Source organism: Lagopus leucura, unplaced genomic scaffold (genome assembly GCF_019238085.1).
Source record: "Lagopus leucura isolate 7727_CA_CO unplaced genomic scaffold, USGS_WTPT01 Super-Scaffold_73, whole genome shotgun sequence".
In the NCBI taxonomy this organism is placed as follows: domain Eukaryota; kingdom Metazoa; phylum Chordata; class Aves; order Galliformes; family Phasianidae; genus Lagopus; species Lagopus leucura.
In genome coordinates this window covers 58,770,919-58,793,610 of record NW_024962252.1, presented here as the reverse complement: position 1 = coordinate 58,793,610, position 22,692 = coordinate 58,770,919, and the positions used below count along the sequence as shown (strand labels likewise).

General features: G+C 36.5%; 1 protein-coding gene across 1 annotated transcript in view; it reads left to right on the top strand.

Annotated features, from left to right (window-relative positions):
- PRKN (parkin RBR E3 ubiquitin protein ligase) overlaps positions 1-22,692 on the top strand; it is a 678,907-nt gene that overhangs the window by 586,544 nt on the left and 69,671 nt on the right. The gene's annotated exons all lie outside the window — the stretch shown is intronic.

Genomic DNA, 22,692 nt, shown 5'->3' with positions numbered 1-22,692 from the left:
ACCACTCAATGGGTTTAGAATATGACATCTACTTTATTTTCCTGTTTAAACTTAACTGGAGATTGCATATGTGACTAATAAAGAGAGGATTTGTGCAAAAACAAAAACACAGTTACTGAAAACAACTAAAAATTTTAAAAGCATTCACTGCATTCACTATCAGAAAGGAAATATTGTTTCTTTGTTTTTCTGTTACTTAAAACTGTTATGCTACAAAGCTGCCTAAATTGGCTTTTTCTTTTGAAATTCACCTCCACCTGAAGATGAATTGCCTGCCATCTAGTGTTATTCCTACTCCTCAAGGCTTTTTGTCTTTTCTTTCCCTGCAAACTTTGCTGCAGTTCTCTACGGAAATGAAAGGCCTTCAAATTGAAACTGATGCTCCTAGACAGTACAATGCTGTTGTCATCTATGCATTTAGATTTTCCATTCTCCTTGGCTTGGCTATTTACTAGAAATACCAGCTTTCTGTAGCCTTAAGACAGAAAGAATGTCTTACACTATGTACTTCCAGAAGCTGTTGCAGTGCCCTGTAGGGCATCCTAACTGTTGTCCTAAATTGAGATGACAGTGTTGCTCATATTAAATTGCCTTCTTGCTTGGCTTGGCATGCTGGGATCCGTATCTATTAATGCAGGAGTGTCCAAATGTCCTGCTAGGAAAGCAATTTGTTCCTCAGTAGGGTGTCAGGGAAGCAGCTGGTCTAAGAAACTATCAGAGGTGATGTTAGGGGCAAGTTGTGTTTTTCTTGATTTAATGGAAATTTTTACTGATCCATCTCTTTGATTGTCCCCACCACTTGTCAACAGAGCAGCACATATCCATCTTCAGCCATTTCCTTTCCCTCCTGACAGGCCTGTCATATCTCTCTTGTGGAGAGACAGGCTTTCACACAGTCTGAGTCTCATAATAGACATTTCAACAACGGCAAACACGTTATCAATGGATTTTTTTTAATGCCCTACAGAGACAGCACTTCAGAACATTTTTGCTAAGTATCAGTTTTTAAACCTCCACTTGGAGAGAGACTTTCAGAAGCTGAAGCTTATTTTTGTCCCTCTTCTCCCCTTTTGCATATTTACTGTGCAGTACTTTTAACTCTTTGATTAACTTCTATCAATTTGGTTGTTTTCCTTGTACATTCTAAATTTGCTTTTAAGTTATCTAATAAAATAGAAAGGTGGGTGTTCGGGAGTCAGTAATACATTAGTATATGTTAGCTGCTCTGAGAGAATTATTGTGGAAGAGCCTGCATTTATGAGGTTAGAATATGGCTATGATGAAATCATTTTCTAGTGATCTTAAGAACAAGTAGTGTACAAGTAGGGTGTGACAGTCTTTATAGCCAGTATGACTATCATTGTATCACAATAAAGATCCAGACAGCATAAAGCTGTATAAGAAAACTTGCTAGCAAATAAGGAACATGCATGTTAGAATATGCCTCTTAATTAGGTCTACTTGAAAATCTCTGAAGGTTCCACATTTTTAATAATATTCTCTATGTAGGTTAAATTATCAAACTACTTTACTTAGAGACGATAATGTTTACATCACAGAATGAATCAATGTGAAGTCCTGCCAATAAATTCTGGATTGAGGAGTATGCATGCTTTCACTTAGGACTGGACTCAATGTAAATTCACTAAAGGAATCAGCACTAACCTTAGCTTACTCAGTTGTTCCTCAGCATTTCCAGTTTACTCTTAGGGCTTCAGACTCCATTTTTCCGAAAGAAGTTACTGAGAAATCATTTTTTAATTTAAAATCAATTGTCAGATTTTAATCTTTTCCTGATTTTAGTGACAAAGATTTGTTTGTTTTTACATCAACTGTAGCTGTATATTAGTTTGGAAGTGCTGTAAGCCTTATGGTATTGTACAGCATGAGATGGGAAAGACCTTTATTTTGGCATGGAAAAATGGGAAGTGAAGCTTACAGTTTGTTCCAATTAGATGGATAAATGCTCTTTTAAAAGCATCACATGATCTCCTTTGTCCTCTAAGTACTCTATAATCATGTATTTTGGTCATTGGAATGGATTCATTGCATATGAAAAATGCCAAATGTTGCCAACCATAATATTTCATCTGCAAGTAGCTTTTTTTCTTTTTTCCAAATTACTTTGTTTGTGAGATTTGTTGGTACAAATATTAGGACATTGAAGTTTTGCCAGCATGAAATAGATTTACCTGTCGCCTCTTGAGGGACTTCTAGTATCTTTATGGTCTGGATCTAGGATTAATATCTTGGCAGGAATTGATTTTAGATTTGGCTGAGTTATGAATATCTAGAAATTATTATTTACACAAATGTTGTTGAAGATTTTCTTCCAAAATCTGAAAGGCTGTGGGCTTTTTTCCCTTGTTTCTCCCTATGGAAATTGCAATGCAAAACTGTTAAATACATCATTTGTTTCACAATGTCACAGTTTTCATCTGTACTCTCTGATCAGGACTTTTCTGTGTGTTCATTATTCATAGAATACTTAGAAAAGCATGGTTTCTAACCCACAGAGTAGTCCTTAGTGAACTAAGAATTATACATATACATGAAAGTATAATTGAATGCACATAACTATATAAATCATCTTTGCATGTATGATTTTCAGGTAGATCCGCTAATGGAAAAACAAACTGTACAGAAAAGAACCATAAAAGCAGTCTATTTAATCAAGGAATTTTGATCCTTCAGCTACCAGGGCAAGGATGCTCTTACTTATAATCCCAAGAAATGAAAATAACACACAGAAAGTAGTTTGGTGTAAATATTATGAGGATTTTTTTTTCCTTTGGTGAACCAAGATGTACACTGAATTGAAGATATATGTGCATATTTTTATATTATATATATTATTATATTATTATATTATAGCCACAAATGAAGAAAAAAAAAAAGACTTCTCCTGCAGGTTTCTAGTTCCATTCCAGATGACTTTTACTATATTACATTATTGATGTTACTGCGCAAACACTATATTTACATTCATTTTTATATTTTGCTTTGAAGATTACTCAGGAACTTAACGTGGAATCCTTTCTCCATTATTCAGATCTTGAATCTTATTGGAATATATCAGAAATGATTGGCTTGTGTGTCAAGAAATCCATGAGCCATAATTTCAAATATACTTTCTACTGTTTGCCTTTTGTCCTTTGTGAAATACATGGCTTTATAGATTTTCCATTAATACTGGAGAATGGCTTAAACTGAAACTCTGTTGTGGAGAAACTCAATGAGATTGATGTAAAGGTTTCGAAGTGAGGAGATAACAGCTTGAGGAAATGGTGGGATGTCCAAGGCTGTAGATATTTACTATATGCATGTATGCATATGCTATTTTTTTTTTTTTTTTTTTTTTGTATTTAGAAAAAATGTTAGATGTTGTATAAATATAAATAATCACTTTAAAAAGGAGCTGAACTCAGGCACTGCATGTGAATACTTTGAGTACTTTCATTGCTTTTAATGGAAATTACTCCTAACTTAATTTTATGTTTGCATGTACAAATTAATGGAATATGAGAATCTGAAATACATGAGATTTACCAGGCCATCTTCTTAATGTGTCTGCTGAACTTTTTATATTAATCCATCCATTTGCAGCAATACAGATGAATTAAAAGCGCTAAAGAAAGTCAATTTAAGATACAGTAGTCATACTGAAACTTTGGCATGTCTGAGATTGGCCTGAAGGTGACTAAGTCATGATTTGATGGAACATTAAGTTACCTTTTTTCCTCATCCTCATTTATATCTGCCCTGTTGTGGAAATGGATAAGAGTGAAAACAAATGTTTTCTGCTAAATTGCTTCTCCAATGGAGGTTGCTCTTCTCTTCTTTGGAAATCCTTAAAATGAATGCAATATAAAGCTGACCTCTACCTGTTAATTAATGTTGGCAGGAAAAGCTTTAAGTCACGTTGAAGATGTTTTGTTTGTTTCTGAAGGGCAGTGAAGCAGGTGAGGGGTCTGGACACAGGCCTTATGAGGAGCAGCTGAGAGAACTGGGATTGTTCAGTCTGGAGAATAGGAGGCTCATTGGAGACCTTATTGCTCTCTGCAACAACCTGAAGGGAGGTTGTGGTGAGGTGGAAGTCAATGTCTTCTCGCATGTAACAAGCAATAAGACTAGAGGGAATGCCTTCAAGTTGCACCAGGGGAGGTTCAGGTTGGACATCAGGAAATACTTCTCTGCAAGAATTGGGTGCTAGAATGGGCTTCCCGGGGATGAGGTGGAGTCACCGACCTAAAGGCGCTCAAGAAACATTTAGATGTTGTACTGAAAGACACAGTTTAGTGGGAAATACTGGTGATTGGTGGATAGTGGGAGTGGATGATCTTAAAGGTCTTTTCCAACCTTGGTGCTTCTATAATTGTATGAAGTAATTAAAAAGTGAATAATGAGAGTAGGAAATCTTGTCTTCTCTGAGTGCAGCTGAGTTTCTGAACCAAAACTCTGTAAAAATGTACATGAGAAGAAAAAGTAGCGTACAGATATTTGTCATATGATTCTAATTTTGGAGTCTGAAAGTTAAAAAATAGATAAATAATTGAGGAATTCATCTGAATTGTGATAAATGGTCTGCACTTACGCTTGTATGCAAAAAGCTGCCCTTCCACATACATATTTCTGGATATCACATTTTCAGTAGATCTGCTGATGGTGATAATTCTGCTAATTCTTACATTTTATTTTGTTCTTTTTTAAGGTGTTTCAATTTAGTCGTTGATTTTTCAGAGTTTAAATGCTGCTCTTTTACAAACTGCCCATTCAGTATGAACATATTATATGGTATTAATACTCTCAGTGTTCTCAGATAAATCTCCCTTTCCCTCCTTCTTTCTTAGGCCTTCCTTACTGTTCTCTTCTTCCCAGTTTCCTATGTAGCAGTGAGTAGTGCAGGCCATGCCTAAACCACACACCTGACATAAACAGCTGTACAGCACAAGGTATTTCAGTTTCTGAGATGTGTGACACTTCCTTATGTAAGCCAATATTATTGCAAGCTAAAAATAATTTCCACAAGAAATGTAACAATGTATGTAAATTTTGTCCTTATTTATTCAATGATTTGTAAATTCTTGTTGAAATCATAGCACAATACTGTCTTGAAATTTTTGATTTGTAAACAGTGAATTTCATTGCTGGCCAAACTTCTGACACTGCAGTTGTCCAAATCAGCAAAAGGTACCTGTGTGTTAAACCTTATTTGAGAGAGACCGTGAGTTGAAGCTTTGGTAACTGGAGATTGAATAAATTGAGCATATGTGAGCAAATTAATATTAATGTGGGATTTAATTTAGTTAATTATTGTGGTGACACTGAAGATGTGGGTTTGTGCATGAAAAAGAGTGAGGGAATGAAAAAAATTATTCTTCCCTGTGCTGCAGCTGAAAGCTCACAGTGAGACAAAGTCCATTTCGTGATAAAAATGAATGCCACTGCAGGAGCTGTCTCCACAAAACTGAGATATTGTTTTCTCACTCTAACATTCCTCCTGCCAGTTGGCAGATTTTTATTTTTTTTCCGGAAAGCTGCCCATCTGCTACTTGAACCAGACAGTAACTGCAGCGCACTGCTTGCACTGTTGTTTCTCATCTTGACCTGTGATCACAAGATATTTGTGATTCAATGATGTCTCAACTAAGCAATCAAATCAGAGTATTTTAAGCAAACACCATCCAGGGAGTAATTGTATGTGTGTTTTTGGAGCAGGATGTATGACAACTGATGATGCTAGTAAACATCAGAGCTTACAGTGGCTCCAAGAAATTATTTTTCCCCCCATAGTGTTAACACAGCTTGTCCTTTGTTCCTCTCTAAATGCAACTCTCACAGCATTTCTGTGAGCTTTCTGGGAACAGTGACCAAAAAGGTTCATTAATTTTCCTTGAAAACTGGGAAAATGAAACTGAATAAAATGAAATAACTGAGATTATTTTTGAGATTATTTCCATTTTTCTGGTAATATTTCTTATTGCGACACATGCAGCAGTGGATTATTTTTACTGTCCTTGTTGGAGAATTTATTTCATTGGTGTAAAGAAGAATTTGACCTCTTTACTTTAGACTTTGTTATAAACTGATGTACTTAAAAACTATACTGACATCATTCTGTTCCCTATAGACTATTGCTTTCTTTATCATTCAGAAAAAATTGATGCTGTCTCCTTCAGACTGAGGCGTTCTCCTTACATGAGAGAAATCGGATCAATGGAACTTGATACTGGTACCACAGTGTCAGGGTTCACTTATCTTTATAAAGAGCGGTCAGCATCTGGATTAAATTGTTAAAGTGCTTCTCTCCTGCTGATCAGTAAAGGGACTGCAACGTTGGCAAATCTTTTGGTTCAGCCATCTAATAAAAAAGAGACTTTGAGCCACCAAAGGGAAACAATATAGTATCATACAGCAATGTTACATTTGGCCTCGGACGGTATGTTTCATCGCTGTATCAAGAAACATTTATGTTATAAACACAGCTACAGAAATGCTAGGCTAAATTTATTCTAAGAAGAGGAACTCCATCTTCCCTTCAGTAGATGGGAAACACTTGTCCAACACTGTTCATCTGATGGTCTTCAAAGTGCTTTTCAGGAGGTTTCTCTAAACGTACAACAGTGCTTAGGGCATTCTGGGATAGATACAGTTTATGGCTTTTCAAGAAGAAGAGAGAAACGTGTATTTTTTCCTTGCCCCCTTCAGTGCTTTCTTGATTTTGTGAGTATAGGTTGTAAAATTCTCCAAGCCTGACTAGCCCATGCCAAATCCAAAAATGGTATTAGCAGGGCTAAATCATATTTTCTAGTTGTCACGGAGTTAACTAGTTCAATCTATGCCAGTGACAGGGGGGCAGTAGGCCCCTGCCCCTGCCCCCGGCCTCATAGAATGGGAAGGAAGGAAGGAAAAAGAAACAGTGGTAACGATCTATGGAGGAAAACTTATTTTACTAATTATGATATCGGAATGCAAGACAACACAGTATGATACAACCTAATTGAAACTGAGACTAATAAATAAGATAGGAGAGAGAGAGTTCCTGAGACCGAGTCAAACCTGAAAAGCTTGGAATGGCTAGGAAAGCACCCTCCAGCACCCACTGCAAGGCAGTAAGAGACCACCTCACCCAGAAGGGCCAGATCCCGTGACTTCTGTGATGTACAGGGATAGGTACCTGGAATTGGAATATTAACACTTTATCTCCCAGTGCACTACATGATGTTATGATGCAGAATACTGAAAACGAAAAAACATAAAACCATGACACTAGTAAATCAAAATCATACCTTATATATTTTCTTACCATTTGATGTGTAGAAAAGGATTTTGGCTTCTGTTATGTCACACAGTATAATTGAATGGCAGAATTATTTCTTCCATAGTTCCAGCAGGCAGCAAAACAAACAAAACTTTCCGACAGCGGTGTCTGTCCAGTAAATATCCCAGAGGTGTCTAAGAAACATAAAAGAGGAGCAAATGAGAGAGACCGTGCTGAATTTTTTAAATACAGACAGATGGCATGAACGGGAAAATAGCTTATTCTCTCCCTCAACTGTAATGTTCTCAGCAAGTGACTCTGTTGAAAGGATAAAGCATGAGAAGTGATAACAGGATCTTAAGAAAACTAGGAACATATCAACAAAGCCAGTTTGGTACAGAGTTATAAAGAAAAACTGTCTTGGTATTGTTTGATGGCCCTCTGCATACTATCCTGCTTTCTTGTCTAGAAAAGATATTCTTCAGATTACTGGATAGAATCAGTCAGGAAATATAGCCTGTTTGATTCACACTAGGTGCTTGGATGGGATCTGTTCTAATAAATTTGTGAGAAATTTTGAATAATTGTTAAACACCCACTTTCGTGAAGAAAATAGCACTGCTTAATAGTTTACCTAACTTTTTTAACAGATTATTGGGTCAAAGAAATGATGTAATCAGCTTTTTTTTTTTTTTTTTTAATTTTAAATTCATTGAAAAACTACTGGAGGGAAAACAGAATTTTATGCAGAATACAGCAGCAGACCATTTAAAACTGTATCCCCTTAGGAAAGATTAAGTGGCACTTAGACATGAGGGACAGAGAAATCTAGTCATCTTTTAGTCTATCTAGAAAATCATTAATTTTTTCTGAATCCCCCAAAAATGCAGCAAATTTCCATGACACTCAATTAATAAGAAGGAAATGTTAAAAGTTTCTATGATTTAATAAATCTATTGAATGAAATAAAATCAATTTATAAATGAGTTAATAAAAATAATCTTAAAAGTAAATCCTAGGTTATGAGTATTTCTGAGCTGCTGGAGATCAGTTCAACAGTGTTGCACAAATAGTCTGAGGCACACAGCTACAGGGACATGATTTAGTGGAGGGTTGTTAGAATCAGGGTAGGATGATTAGGTCACGATTGGACTTAATGACTGTGAGGGTCTTTTCAACTGAGCAATTCTGGATTCCAAGGATGTTGGCAGTTATCATAGGTGGTCTGCAGTCACTGCAAATGCCGTCTGAATTCTTGCTGCTAGAAGTTGAATCTGCTCTCCTGGAAAGTATCAAAGCTTCAATGATTAAAAAAAAAAAAAAAATCATGTCTGCGTTTTTAATCCATTGTTATAACTATTTAATTAGGAATTGGTATTGGTTAAGAAGTGGATGAGTACTCAAATGTTTTAGTAATAAAACATTTTTCTCATTAATAATTCCGAATGGTGAAGGTAACAGAATCTCACCATACCTAATGTTGTATGTACAACATTAAGACAGTTAACCTCAGTGCAGTGTAAAACAAGTGTTCGGCAGTCTAGATGCAAGAGGTTGTCTCTATGAGACATGAGCCATGAGGTTGCCCATATCTTTACAGGCAACAAATTAAACTCTGTGCATTTGGGAAAAAAAAGAAAAAAAGAAAAAAAAAATTATTCGGGAATAAATTTCATAATATCCTGAGGTATTACTGGTATGGAATAACCTGTTGCTGAGTTAATACATCAGAGCTTTACGTTTTGTATCTGGTGGTCAAGGAAACAAAACCTATTGTGAGAGCTAAATAGTTAAGTATGTTTTTCTGAAGCCTATCTTTCTTCAGAAAGAGAAAAGGTATACTGCTATCACTTGTTAAGTCTCCCATATTGTGGAACATTGCCTGTCTAATCAATCACCTGGCAATTTTATTTGTTATTTGAAGAATGTGTGTACTATCTCTTTTTTTGCAGTTTGTGCCAAACTGTTAACTGCTCGTGCTCCCTTTTCTTGCTCATTCTTTTTCTTACTCCAATCACTCCACTGCATTTGAAGAGAGGTCTGCATCAAACCTAGAAACAGCAGCACAGCTAGCAAAATTATACCGGAGCCATTACTTGCATCAACTATTCCCAGGTTATTTCCTTAGTATCTCATAAGAAGCGTTTTAACCATTTGAAACTGTAGGTTTACATTTGTTCACTTCAACTTCTAATTGATCTCACTTAGAAGTAGCTTCATTCACACTGTATGGTGAAAATTCAGAATGATGAAGGACACGTTAGGCTCCATTGGGCTAATTTGTTGCTCAATGAATGTTCACATCTAAGTAGAGATCTCATATCAGAAGGAGCATAAGAGTGTCTGCTTTCATTAAAAAAAAAAAAATCTAACATCAGTCAAAATATTTAAGAAAAAAAAGCTTGATAAAAAGCACAAGAGTTGAGGCGATAAATTACTGCTGAAGAGTTTACTATCTAATTTGGCCAACATTTACATGAGTACAAATGTGTGTCTGACTGGTGAAATTTCACTTGCAATGTACATAAGTGAGCTGAGTTTATGGGTTGAAAATGTAGTGTGAATATATTTGAAGAGTATCAGGCCTCTGTCACTGGTCATAGCCAGGCCATAAACACACTGCAGAACTCTATACCTCCTTCATTGAGGTTGTCTTTATTTTAACTGCTGCCTCTACAATATTGTAGAATATTATATAATAGTGTGTACTATTATGTTACTGTATACTTTTTTATTCTACCTATGTAGCATAGTACTATATAAATGTACTGTATTTAAGTGGATAATAGTATGTCATGTGATAAATTACTACATTATATAATATTGTATCCTTGCCTTTGAGTTGAAACTTTGCCAGTGACATAATGAAAGGAACTGATGAATAGAAGAGAGGAAGTAAAGGGAGGAGAAAGAGAGCTTTTCAGTGATGCTGTACTCAATCATTTTTTTCCCCAACTTGTACTGGTAGTGGGGGTTGCTGCAACCCAAGTGCAAGACCTCGTGAGGTTGTCCTGGGCCCACTGCTCTAGCTTGTCTAGGTCTCTCTGGATGGCATCCCTTCCTTCAGGTGTGTTGACTGCAACCCAGTTTGATGTCATCCACAAACTTATACCAAGGGTGCACTTGGTTCCACTGTCAATGTAATTGATGTTAAAGAGCACTGCTCCCAGTACTGACCCCTGAGGGAAACCATATGTCACCAATCTCCACCTGCACTTTGTGCCACTGACCATCACTCTCTCTGAACAATCTCACAACCAGTATCTCATCCACTGAACAATCCAAACATCAAATCCATATCTTTCCAATTTAGAAAGAAGGATGTTGTGGGAGATCATATCAAAGTCCTCTCTGTAGTCAGGTAGATGACATCAGTATCTCTTGCCTTATCCGTGGATGCAGTTATGCTATCATAGAAGGCCACTTCATTGGCCAGGTCATGCTGGTTTTAATATCACCTCCCTCTCTTTCATGTGCCTTAGCACATCTTACACAATCTTCCTCAGCACAGAGGTGAGGCTGACAGGTTGGTAGTTCCCTGGAATGCCCTTTCTGCTCTTCTTAAAAATTAGTGTGACATTGGCTTTTTTTCCAGTCAGCAGGGACCTCACCTGACTGCCATGACTTTACAGGTATCATTGAGAGTGACTTGGTGACAACATCAGCAGATTCCCTCAGGACTCACATTTTTTAATAGCTAAGAACCAGATCCTCAACTTCTCTCTGCTTTGCAGTATACTGCAGTAAAACAACTGGGAAATTTCCCAAAGAAGACCTCTGACATGCTTTTACATTTTTGCTGATTCTTGCTTATATAATGGTCACTAATAGATTATTATGGTTCAAGCCAAATCAACCCTGTTTATCATCTGAAGATACTCAGAAGATTCAGGACAGTGGTTTGCAAGTGTTTTCTTTATTCCAATATAGGAAATTAAATTAAAAGACCAACAAATGATTCACAGAAGCTGCTTTAATGAATAATTGGAGTGGAAAAGCAAGGACTCAAAGAGAGGAAAAGTAGCTGTCTTTATCTATCTATAAAGATAGATGCTATCTGTCCCCAAAGATAATAACTGATGCTATCTATAGAAAGCATCATCATCTGTAACCATCTTTCTCTCAAAATTTAATTTGGTGGTCATAATTGAATCTGCAGTATACAGTACAAAATATACAGACCTGACAGTCTGAATGAACTAACAATGCTGTTGGATCCTTAGCTGGGAATTTCACAGATTTTGCTGTTTTATGCATGCAAGCTTAATGCTGCATCACTGTGTTTGCAGCATATTCGTGCATGTGACAAAACCTGCTACATACAGAAAACTTTGCAATGTCACAGCTGCTGGTTTGTCAGGAAAAAAAAAAAAAAAATTTGCAGCAATATCAAGTCTCTGAGTATAAAAGAGAGAACATGAGCAATGCAATATTAATAATTAGATAATACAGAAAAATGTCCATACTGCTGGTTGTCTCTTTCATTGGAGGGATAAAAATTTGGTGTAATATATGTTAGCTTTAATGTAGCATCATTCAGAAACAAATACAACTGTAAGGAATGGCTGTCACAGCCAGAATACTTTAAACCATGGTAAAATAGAAAATTGCTAATGTTACTCTATTCCCTGTGAGTGTCCTGTGGTTTCTAAGGTAAAAGGATCAATGAAACTCCAAATGTTAATGGCTAGGAGTAAGTATTTTACCTTAATGCGATCTGAGACAATCAGTAGCTTGGAGTGAGTATCCTCAGACTATTTTTCCTTTGTTAGATGACTTGTCTTTGTGTCCTAATAAGGCATTAGTCTTTCAGGCTGGCAACCTGCTACAGGAGTGCAGAGAACAACTGGTTTTAAGAAACCCTTTGTAAGTCTTTCATTGTAAGGGAAAAGCTTCTTAAATGTATGAAAAACATGCAATGTCACGGATATTCTGGGCAGTGCGGTAGGTCATGAAATAGCCTACAGAATCCTCTATAATTTAGAAAGGTCCATATTTACATGTTAAATGCCCACTGCATGTGTTTTGTAGTTTATCTTTAGAAAGGCATCTTTCTGCTGGGACATATTTTATCATGAATAGTTAAACATATATCAAGATAATTACATCACTAACTCACTGTAAACTTGCTTGGATTTGCCTGAATATTTGGTTCTTCAACTGTCATCCTCTTTAAGATAGGGGAAAAGTCAGTTATCAGCATGGGCACATAATAGCACACTGACAATAGTGTCCATAGAGCAGGGGAGCCACAGATGCCCAACCTGGATCTTCACAACCCTGTTCTATTTTTGCTATGAAGGAGATATTCTCTGCTCCTAAAAGAATAAATGAAAGGAAACTTCAGTAATGAGAAAATGTACTTCATGATGTTTTAATTATATATACCAGAAGAAAGCCTTTCACAAAGGTATCTTTCGAAGATATTTGTTTTGTTTTAAAAACTTAACCAGATTCTCATTTTCTGTAGTCAAGAAGAGAACAGGTTTATTGAATGCCCTTTAAGAAAGTAGAAGTTTTTTGGCTTATGGAAGGTCATCCAAGTAATTAACCTCAATCAACAAAAAAGTGCCAGAAGTCCAGGGGAAATTTTGTGGTAATTGTCTAAGGAGCTTCTAAAGATAACTAAAAGAACTTCTTGCCTGTTGAAAAAAACAGCTTTGTTATTCTGGATCTGACCTAAGACAGTGCTCAGTAGTTAATTTACTTTTAATTAGGAAGTTAGTGTTATGCTGATGTATAATCTAAAAGAATATTGTCCACTTTGATGATGGCTTTTGATTAATGAGGCATCAGGTACCATTATTAACACCCTGATCTTTGAAGCATTAGCTTACATTGAAATCGTGTTTTCAAGCTTTTTAAAGAAATATTTCAGTCAAAACTAATCAGCCAGCCCCTGATGCTAGAGCCTTCAGAAAAACATTGCTCTTTCTAGATTCCCAATTAATCACACATTTGTCAACCCTGAATAAACTCAGAGAAATTATTCAGATTGTGAAGCACCACCCCTTTTCAAATTTAAAAGTAAAACCCAAGTCGAACACTTTCTGCTTGTTACAAACACGCTAGGCCTTATTCTGTTGTCTGCTGGAGATTTACCCTTAAAAAACTGTCTGGGTTTATTTAAGCCTTATACTTGTGACTTAGTCAGTACTCTTTGAACATGGAGGGTTAATTACTTTGAGTGATCTTTTGTCTGCATCATGATTTTCAGGCTTGTATGTGGAAAGCATGCATAGTGTCCTGCTCTTTTAAAAGGTTACTAAAAGTAATTAAAGTTAATACTAAAAGATTATTAAAAGTAATACTGAAGTTTCTTGCAGTTTCTAGATACAATTTGAAACAGTTTGCTAAAGTGGCAGTGAGGGAGACCATGTTTGGCAGCGCACTAATGTTTTGGAAGCAAAGAAATGCCTTTACATTTCACATCTGAGAATGTTGCCTTGGAGGACACAACCCTGACTGCCCCCTGTAACTGCTCCTCCTACTGCCATACAATGGTATTCATTCAGGGAGCAAACACCTTGAACTGAGGAATCTGTGTGCGTTGCTAACTCAGCCTGGGTTCAGACATCCATGTGAATATTCTGCTCTTGGACCATTTCTTTTCATTGGAAAGAGCAGGCAAAACATTTCCTCAAATGTAATTTATTGTAGTGAAGTGAGTGAACTATTTTATTTATGATGCACCAGGAAAAATTGAATTTACAGCTCTGATCTCTTGTAGTAGCCATTATTACCATTAGCTGTGTTGTCTCCTAAAATTCTGACAGCATTAAGCAATAGTTTTTTGTTGGTTTGTTGGGTTTTTTTCCACTGAAAGTAGATGACATCAGTAAATATCCACAGGGAATGATTCAGTTCAATGACTGTCTCAAAGAGTCAGTTTAAATAGTACAAGCAGAGGGTTAGAGTTATAGAATTTATTCATCCAGTCTACAAACCTGTAACATGTAGCATAATAGACAAAATATGTATAATCAAAGAGAATTATACAGAGAACCACTGCTGCAAGTTAGCACGGTATGCCACGATGAAATATCAAAAAGCTGACAGGAGTGAGTTTTACTTATTGGAGTTTTTATTATGTATTAAAATAGTAAAATTTAAAACCAATTGGATTAAATCTTAACTTGGAACAAAAAGGAGCAACTCTTCTTGTCGCCTCTTATGCCCAAGTCCAAGTCTACAGCAGATATCTTTTTGATGAACCTTGTGTTATAACATAGAGAATCAAAAGTAAGTTGCCTAGGGAGTATTATTAATGGCATTTTAGATCCTACACTTTCAAAGAGTAAAGGTTAGTTAGATAGTTTTTTATTAGCAGTACAGAGAAGCTTTAAAAGCCCTTCTGTATTAAATGACTGTTAATTTCCTGGCACTCCCAATGAAAAATGCTTTGTCAGATGTTCACTTTTATATCCATGTTTCCCTGGTGGTTCTTTTTTGTTAGTACAATTACAGTAATTTTGTGAGTTGCTTATACTTTGTGTGTTTCTATGGGTGGAGGAATATTTATTTATATTCTTTTCAGGAAAATGTGTAGAGGTCTGGCACACACTAACTAGCAGAAGCTGATGCTAAAAATAAGTTCTGCCAGCTCAACCAACAAAGAAATGCAGAAGTATGCATATATATTAATTTGTTGAAAGTCTTGCTCCACAAGTACGTTCTATGGAAAGAATATCGAGATATGTTTAGGAAGAATTTCAAAGTTATGTGTCTGTGTGTGTAGAGATTAATACCATTATCAACATTAGCATATGAAAGAAAAGTTAGGTGAATAATAAAGAAATGGTATTTCATCAAATTTGTCTTTGTGTACAAAACAGAGAATCTGATCTTTGGTCTTTGAGCCCTAAAGAGAAGGACTGCTTCTTTTTATGGCTAAAAATAAGAAACTGCTCTTCTGTTAAAGGTAAACTAAAGAAAGGAAGAACAAATTCATTATTCTTATGATAATGATGCATCAAAAACAACAAAGTCATGGTAAAGCAAGAAGTACAGATTTCAAGTGGCTTCTAAATATCCAGAAGAGAGCAAGTCAACAAGATATAAAATAAAAAAAAATGTAAAATATACATTAAAGAGTAAAATTGTAATTATTCTGTAGGAAGAAAACAGTAGTAGCTTCTAATTCTTGAAACAAGTATCCTTTATGTAAAGCAGTTTTCTCACTGGAAGAGTGTAAGTAGATAATACCTATTGGTTTTCACTACCCTACCACTAAAGAGAAATGCTAAATTAAATCTTGTTCTAGAGAGAAATTTAGAGCATAACCGTTTCAATTAATAAATGTAATGAAACTGGCTTTTACTCCTAAGATAAATATATACTCTTGACATCTATGATATTTACATTAGTCTTCTACATAATGGAAAGCAATATTCAGACTTTCTTATTATGAAATGATCTACTGATAGATTCTGTGATTTCAGTAGAGGAAATAATGAGGAGAAAAATAAAAGCTTTGAGTTACTCTGAGTTCCTCATCGCTAAGGTTTTAATTAGAAAAGAGTGTGCTTTGCTTTTCATGATGGTGCAGATGTTGATGAACAAAAGCAGTTCCTAGCATCTGGTCTATTTTGTGAACTTACAATAAGTTATATAATAAATAACAGTCAATACACAGTACAATTTTAATCAAATTTGCTTTGTTCAGTAATGACATTTTTAATTGTTCTTCACAGTAGAACTATAATGGCTCATCATTTGGACTTGTGTATCTTAAAAAAAAAAAAAAGTTCCAAGTGGATCGTAGTTCCCTTTTAAATATCTTGTTTAAAGGTAATAATTTATTTTTGCTTAAATTTTTTTTCTTCCTAATAAGCTATTATGAATACTGTCAAATGACAGCTATGGAAAGCAGAAGTCATGCATAAAATCAGCTGCCCCAAAAGTCTAGCTTAGTCACAAAGTTCTTTTTTTCTCTTTCTAACCTCCAGGGATGAGGCAGCCTGTTCCAGCACCTCACCACTCTCTCTGTAAAGAACTTGCCCCTGACATTCAACCTAAGTCTTCCCTCCCTCAACATAAAACCATTTCCCCTTGTCCTGCTGTTATCTACCCTGTAAAGAGTTGACTCCCTTCCTGTTTGTAGGCTCCCTTTAGGTTGTGGAAGTCTGCAATGAGTTCGCCCCACAGCTTTCTCTTCTCCAGGCTGAACAAGCCTAGCTCCCTCAGTAAGGTTGTAGTCTTGGGTTGTGCACACTGTAAAGCAGGTAGACTGTAATGGCAGTGGTGGGACTAAGCTTGAAGGAATGAAAGTTGAAGATCCGTGAGTGCAAAGTACACTTTTTTAACCTGAAAAGTTAGTCGCTCTAGTTAAAGCAGTAGATTTTAGCAGTCATACACAGTTAGCAATTTCAAGATGATGGACTGAACTTGAGATGTTCCTTGGGTCTGTCAAGTAAACATAGTTCCTTCAGATTTGACATTCAAGTCATCCCATTCTGTTTACATTTAACAGTTGCACACTTATTCAAGCTTCCGTTCTATTTCTGTGCTTTAATTTCCTTAAGAACCTACCCTTGTGCCCCAGAGGTTTTATGTAGTCTGGCATTTTCTTCTATGCGTGTACATCAATCTACAGAAAAATGCATTTTATCATTGTTTATCATGTAGTGGTTCAGGGGCAACAGGCAGTAATTTATTTTATTGGGTCTTTAAAGAACCAAAAAGATTCTTTGTTAGTCTTATTTTACTGGATGATTTATAAAGAGAGAGAGTTCAGTAATTTATTCAGGATATCTTCAAAGATTTGCTTTTGGTCCTCAGTCTATTCAGTTTCATTTTAAAGTGTTTCTTTGTTTAAAAGGGTAGGGTTTGAACTTTCTGTTTTCAAAACAAGTGTTGAAAGCCATACTAATGAAAAAAAAGCTCCTGTCTTTGCACATATTCATATTTTATCTGCTTTGTTAATATTGTCTTTATTCAGTGATTATTATTAATCAGTCACATGCACAAGGCTAAATGTCGAAGACATGCTACAGGTGGCAAGATCACCTGAAAAAATGGTGACAAGCATGACCATGGCCCTGCTTCACCTTTCCCAAGAGCAGCACAGCACAGTGCTGGCTCTGGGACAGGTTGCACTCTCACAGAGGGAGGTGGAACATCTACATCCTTCCAGCTTTGCTACTGCTTCTTCTCCCAGTACTTTATGGTATGGGCTTTATAGTTTCCCTGATGTGTATAGATGTATCTGCATTGAACAGAATCCTCAGGAAACAATCAAGAGAGCGGGAGTTAACTTGCAGACTTGAAAAGAATTTTTCACATCTCACTAATTTTACTTATGGTGAGTTTGCAAATCAGGAAAGAAAAGCCCCTATTTTTATTTCTGTTTTTTTATTTTAACATCATTTAGTTTTACTTACCATGTAATTATGGGAAGGTCACTGTAATTTTTGACCTTATACAGGTACTAAACATTTCTTATTTTTTGTTCTCCTTCCTCCCTCACTTCCTTCCTCCCTCCTTTCCTTCCTCTCTTCTTCCCTCTCTTTCTCTCTTTTCTTTTTTGTGTGTGTGTCTGTGTGTATATGAGTATTTCTTAGCGCATCTTTCCCTGTTGCTGAAAGGATGGGAAAAGTCAGAGAAGGAGGAAAGGTGGTCAGATGTATAGGAGTTTTGTGGACAGAGGTAGGACAGTAAGAAGGTACATTTCATAGATTTTCCATCCAGACTGATTTTTTCTTCAGCATCAACAGTTTTATACCAGGGGAGACATTTATTTTCTTTCTACAGCTTTTCTCTGTAAATTCAGAGCAGTTTTCTATAACACCATTAGAGAGGCTATACTGTCCAGGGATCAGAGCTCCATATTATCATGAATTTATGTTTTAGGGCATCTTTGTGAAGTACTGGAATGCTGTTATCCCTGTCTTACAGGTACAGAAGTGTTGTGCAGGGTGTTTTGAGAAAAATAACTTGCTGCATACTTCGGTGCTCAGACATCTTTAAAAATTTGTTCTTAACTGATCTGTTCAGTGACATATAGAAAATCTTCATCAGGGCAGTGTGAAGTTAGTGGTAATCTGCCTTCCTTCTATCTGTCAATGCTATAAGCTATTTCATCATCACATCCAGTAGCTCAGTACTTGATTAGGAATATGGCATGGATTATTTGTTTGGTATTTCTTTTTAAAACACTAAATTAAAAAATCAAACAAGAAAGTGAACTATTTGTACTATGTCAGAGAAGTCATAATAGTTGAATAGCAGTTTCATAGAAATCCTGGTTTTATCATCAGTTAGATATTGGCAAGCTGAGAAACCCAGGAGTATGTGCACACCCCTGCAAATAATTGAGGACATTGCCTTATATCAGTAGAAGGTAGAGCTTGAAAGAAATATTACATTATTTTCTGTTCAATTTGCTCTCATACTAGTATCCAGCAGTATGGCAGTACTCCAGGGAGGATATTGCAAACAGTATTCAACTGAAGAGTACAGTAGGTTATTGCAGTTAAACAAAGATGAACTCTGCTTGATTTCAAGGATTTCTCCATTTTCTTTATATCCAACTTAATGTAGACTTCTCAGCATTATTATCATAAAAGTACTCTAAAGGGACTAGGAATGAAGCCTGGCAGATAGACTTAAAATGAAAGGAGACCCTTGATAGGATTTTGTGACTACAAAAGAATTTAATAAATAGTGGAATAATGATTCACTGATGTAGTGGAAGTTATTGAATTATAAAATTCACAAGAGTTCCTGGAGAAAGGCAGCAGCTTCTACTGATAGAATGATTGCCTGCTGTTATTTCCTCTCCCACTTCCCTGCTTAATTTGCACCTGAACAGAAAGCTTTTATTTTTTTCATTCCTTTTAAAAATTTGAGTCCAGGATTTTTTAAAACACTTGAGGTTTCAAAATATCTCCTATCCAGTCATCTATCTTCCTTAGGGCCTGGAGAATCTCCTCTACGAGGAAAGGCTAAGCAAACTGGGTCTGTTCAGCCTTGAGAAAAGAAGACTCAGAGGGGATCTGATTAATGTTTATAAGTATCTTAAGTGTGGGAGTCAAAGAGTCGTGGCCAACCTCTTCTCAACAGTCTGTGGGGACAGGACAAGGGGAAATGGCCATACATTGGAGCTTAGGAAGTTCCGCACCAATAAGCAAAGCGTCTTTTTCTTGGTGAGGGTGATGGAGCACTGGAACAGGCTGCCCAGGTAGGTTGTGGTGTCTCCTTCTCTGGAGACGATCAAGATCTGTCTAGACGCTTATCTGTACAGCCTGGTGTAGGGAGCCTGCTTTGCAAGGAGGGTTGGACTCAATGATCTCTGGAGGTCCCTTCTAGCCACTACAATTCTGTGATTCTGTGATTCTGTGATCTTCAGGTTTGCTAAGAAGCCAGCAAAAGTTTATGAGTTATGGAGATACAGAGTTTCAACTTCTTCAAGCTCTGTGGGGTAATTGATTGACAGGGTAATTTAGGCAATCTTCATACATCCAGTAGTAAGAAGGAGTTATTTGTCAAGTGTTTCAGGAACTGAAAAATAATTAAGCGGTTCATGATAGTGGCAATTTTATGTCATGGCTTTGACCCACATAATCTAAGAACAAATTAGACTTAAATCAGTCACTTTGGCAAGGTCCCCAGTTCTGACTGGAAATGTGTTGGCAACTTCAATACAGAAAAGAAAAAAAAAGGATTGAATATTGTATGGGAACTGCTGAGTCACGGCCTGAACCTCTGATTGATCACCTGAGGCGAGCCATGAGTCAGCCAGAGGAGCACAGCTGAAGGCAATTCACCTGTGCTGCCGGAAGGGGTGGAGCCAGGCTCCAGCTCTCCTGGACCTATTTAAGAGCTGGCTACCAGAGGGGAAGGATCTCTTCTGGAGATCACCTCTCTTGGTGTTTTCTGGTGAGCTCAACCAAAGGGTAAGCTCTTTCACTTATTCTCTTTTGTGATCGTTGTCTACTTTGCGTATTTCTCTTGATTATATTGTGATTATAACATCTTGATTATACAAATATAAATGCTCAACTAAAGAATGTGGAAACCAACACACTAGCGCGTGGAGTTCACTTTGGTGTTTAATACAAAAATCAGTAACGGTGTTTCATGGCAGTGGGGATTTTCCAGCGTGCTTAAGGTTTCAGTGCTGGCACACAGTAGGTATCAGTCAGCTTTGCTGTAGAATTTAACTCGGTATTGTTGTACAGTGCTCTACCTCCTTACCAATAGAAGGTTACTGCATTTACCATACAGTTTCTCCTGGCTCTGGAAGGGAAACACAAGTCTTCTACTCCTGTGATGTTGTCAGAAAAAAATATGCAGGAAATTATTTTCTATGCCAGAGGAAACAAGCTGTGATTAGCACTCCGGAAGAAGAGCCAGTACAAATACCCAGCTCCTTGGCAATAACTACTGAGCTAATGGATTTCTTTAATGGATCAATCTTTTCACCTTTGTGATGCTTTGCATCTTAGGTTTCACTTTGTTTATGGTGCCTAAGTAGAAATCTGTCTCAGGGATATCGGACAGCGCTATGGCGTGGTAGAGCTAAAATGTGAAAGAGTCAAAAGCCAACACAGTGTGCCACATAATATGTGAGGTGGTTTTTTTGTCATAGGTGTAGGAGATAATGTGTGAGATCAAATATGTGAGTTGAGCATATTAAGAAACATCTGATGTGAGTTAAGAGACTCGTGAAAGCATTTCTCAATGGTGCCACCCAGCTATGACTCAGCATGAATACATGTAATGCTTAAGAGGCAAACATGAGATACACGTCCCTCAATTTTAAGAACAATTAGATCAAAATGGTAGAACTTGAAACTAATAGCAAGATCAAATGTAAATTAATGTACTGTTTTAATACCACAAAAACAGTACTTAGTTCAACCTACATTCTTAATATGTTACATATTTAAATTACAGAAGGGCATCTGTGGTAGGCATTATAAGCGCAAGCGTTGGTAAGAAACCTCATTTCTTTTCTTGGCTCAAGCAGCAGACACCTGTCCCACAGTAGGAGGCAGCAAGCAGTCTCATTAATGTCTATTTGTTGCAGTACAGGAAAGTATTACCCCCAGTTTTTACAGATGGAAAGACTGGAATTACAAAATTAAGAAACTTGTTCACAGCTTCAGGGGTTCCATACTCCTATTTCCGATTTTGAGCACTTAAATTACAGGCTCTGCTTTGGAAAAAAGGAAGTACATCTGTCACGTAGAGATGAAGGGTATGATATTTCTTTCATGTACTCTGTTGTAATCCACAGATCATTCCATTCCAGTGAGTGGGATTGACTAGGTAACTCCGAGAGAATTAAGCCAAAACGTCAGGAGATTTTTTGAAGTGTGTAAGAGCACGAATCCTTCTGAGCCTTATGTCTTACGTTCATAACTGAATTTGGTGCTGCAGAGCCTATCACTTCGTATTGCATTCTTGTATTTCTTTCTAGGTGAACAGTTTTTCATTATGGTGATTATTATTTAGTTCCAATCAAAACAGACAGAGCCCAGGCAGAATCAGAACGGTTTCTCTACTCACTTCTAAATTTTTCTTCCCAAAAATGATAATGAAAATATATAGTATTGATGTGATGAGCTAAAGATGTGTTCTCATCTTGGGAACTGATTGTACCATGCCCATTTCAAAGAGCAGTTTTTTCATACATACATAATGTTTCTGTGTGTTTGCGTGTATGTGCAGCTAAGGTATTTTTTCATTATTCACTTCTAAAAATCATGCTGTTCTGCTGCTCATTTTAGCAGAAATAAGCAGCTACCGCTATGCTTATCATTCCTCCACACAGTCTCTGACCTTGTTTTCTCTGTCTAATGTATGAATCTCTGTTAAGATAAACAGCAAAATGAAAATCTCTTCTGGAACAAGACCATATACTCTGTTCCCTGTGGGGATTCTGTATGAAAATAAATATGTACAAAACATTAGCTGCACTGTTCCTTCAACTTCTGAGAGGTACTCCAAATCTGTGGTGATTAGCACTATATAAAAACATGGCAAAATGGAAGGGAATTGCTTGAAACTGTATTGTTTTGCACTGAAAACATTATCTGTAATTGCAGTAATATTCAAATTCTGCAAATTAGAAGAATTTAAGGGTGGGTAATAACACCTGATGATCAGTCCTTTAATTGCCATTGTGTGTCTGTATGTAAGTAATGCTTTTTAAATCAAAGTATGATTTGAAATCTTCCCAAAGACAGAAATGCTTTTTTTCCTTTCTTTTTTTTCCCTGTAGCTAAAAACTGTACATGATGCTGTCTTCAAATAGAAAAATAGTACTTCTATCTGAAAATTAACTGCATTGGAATATTAAGTGCTTTTGTCTTGTGTGTGACAAACTGAAATACATAAATAGAAAGTGAGTTCATTTTGTTGCTATTAGGGTACCTCCCAATAAGAGTCAGGAGGAAGCATACTGAAGTTACAGTAATTCTAGT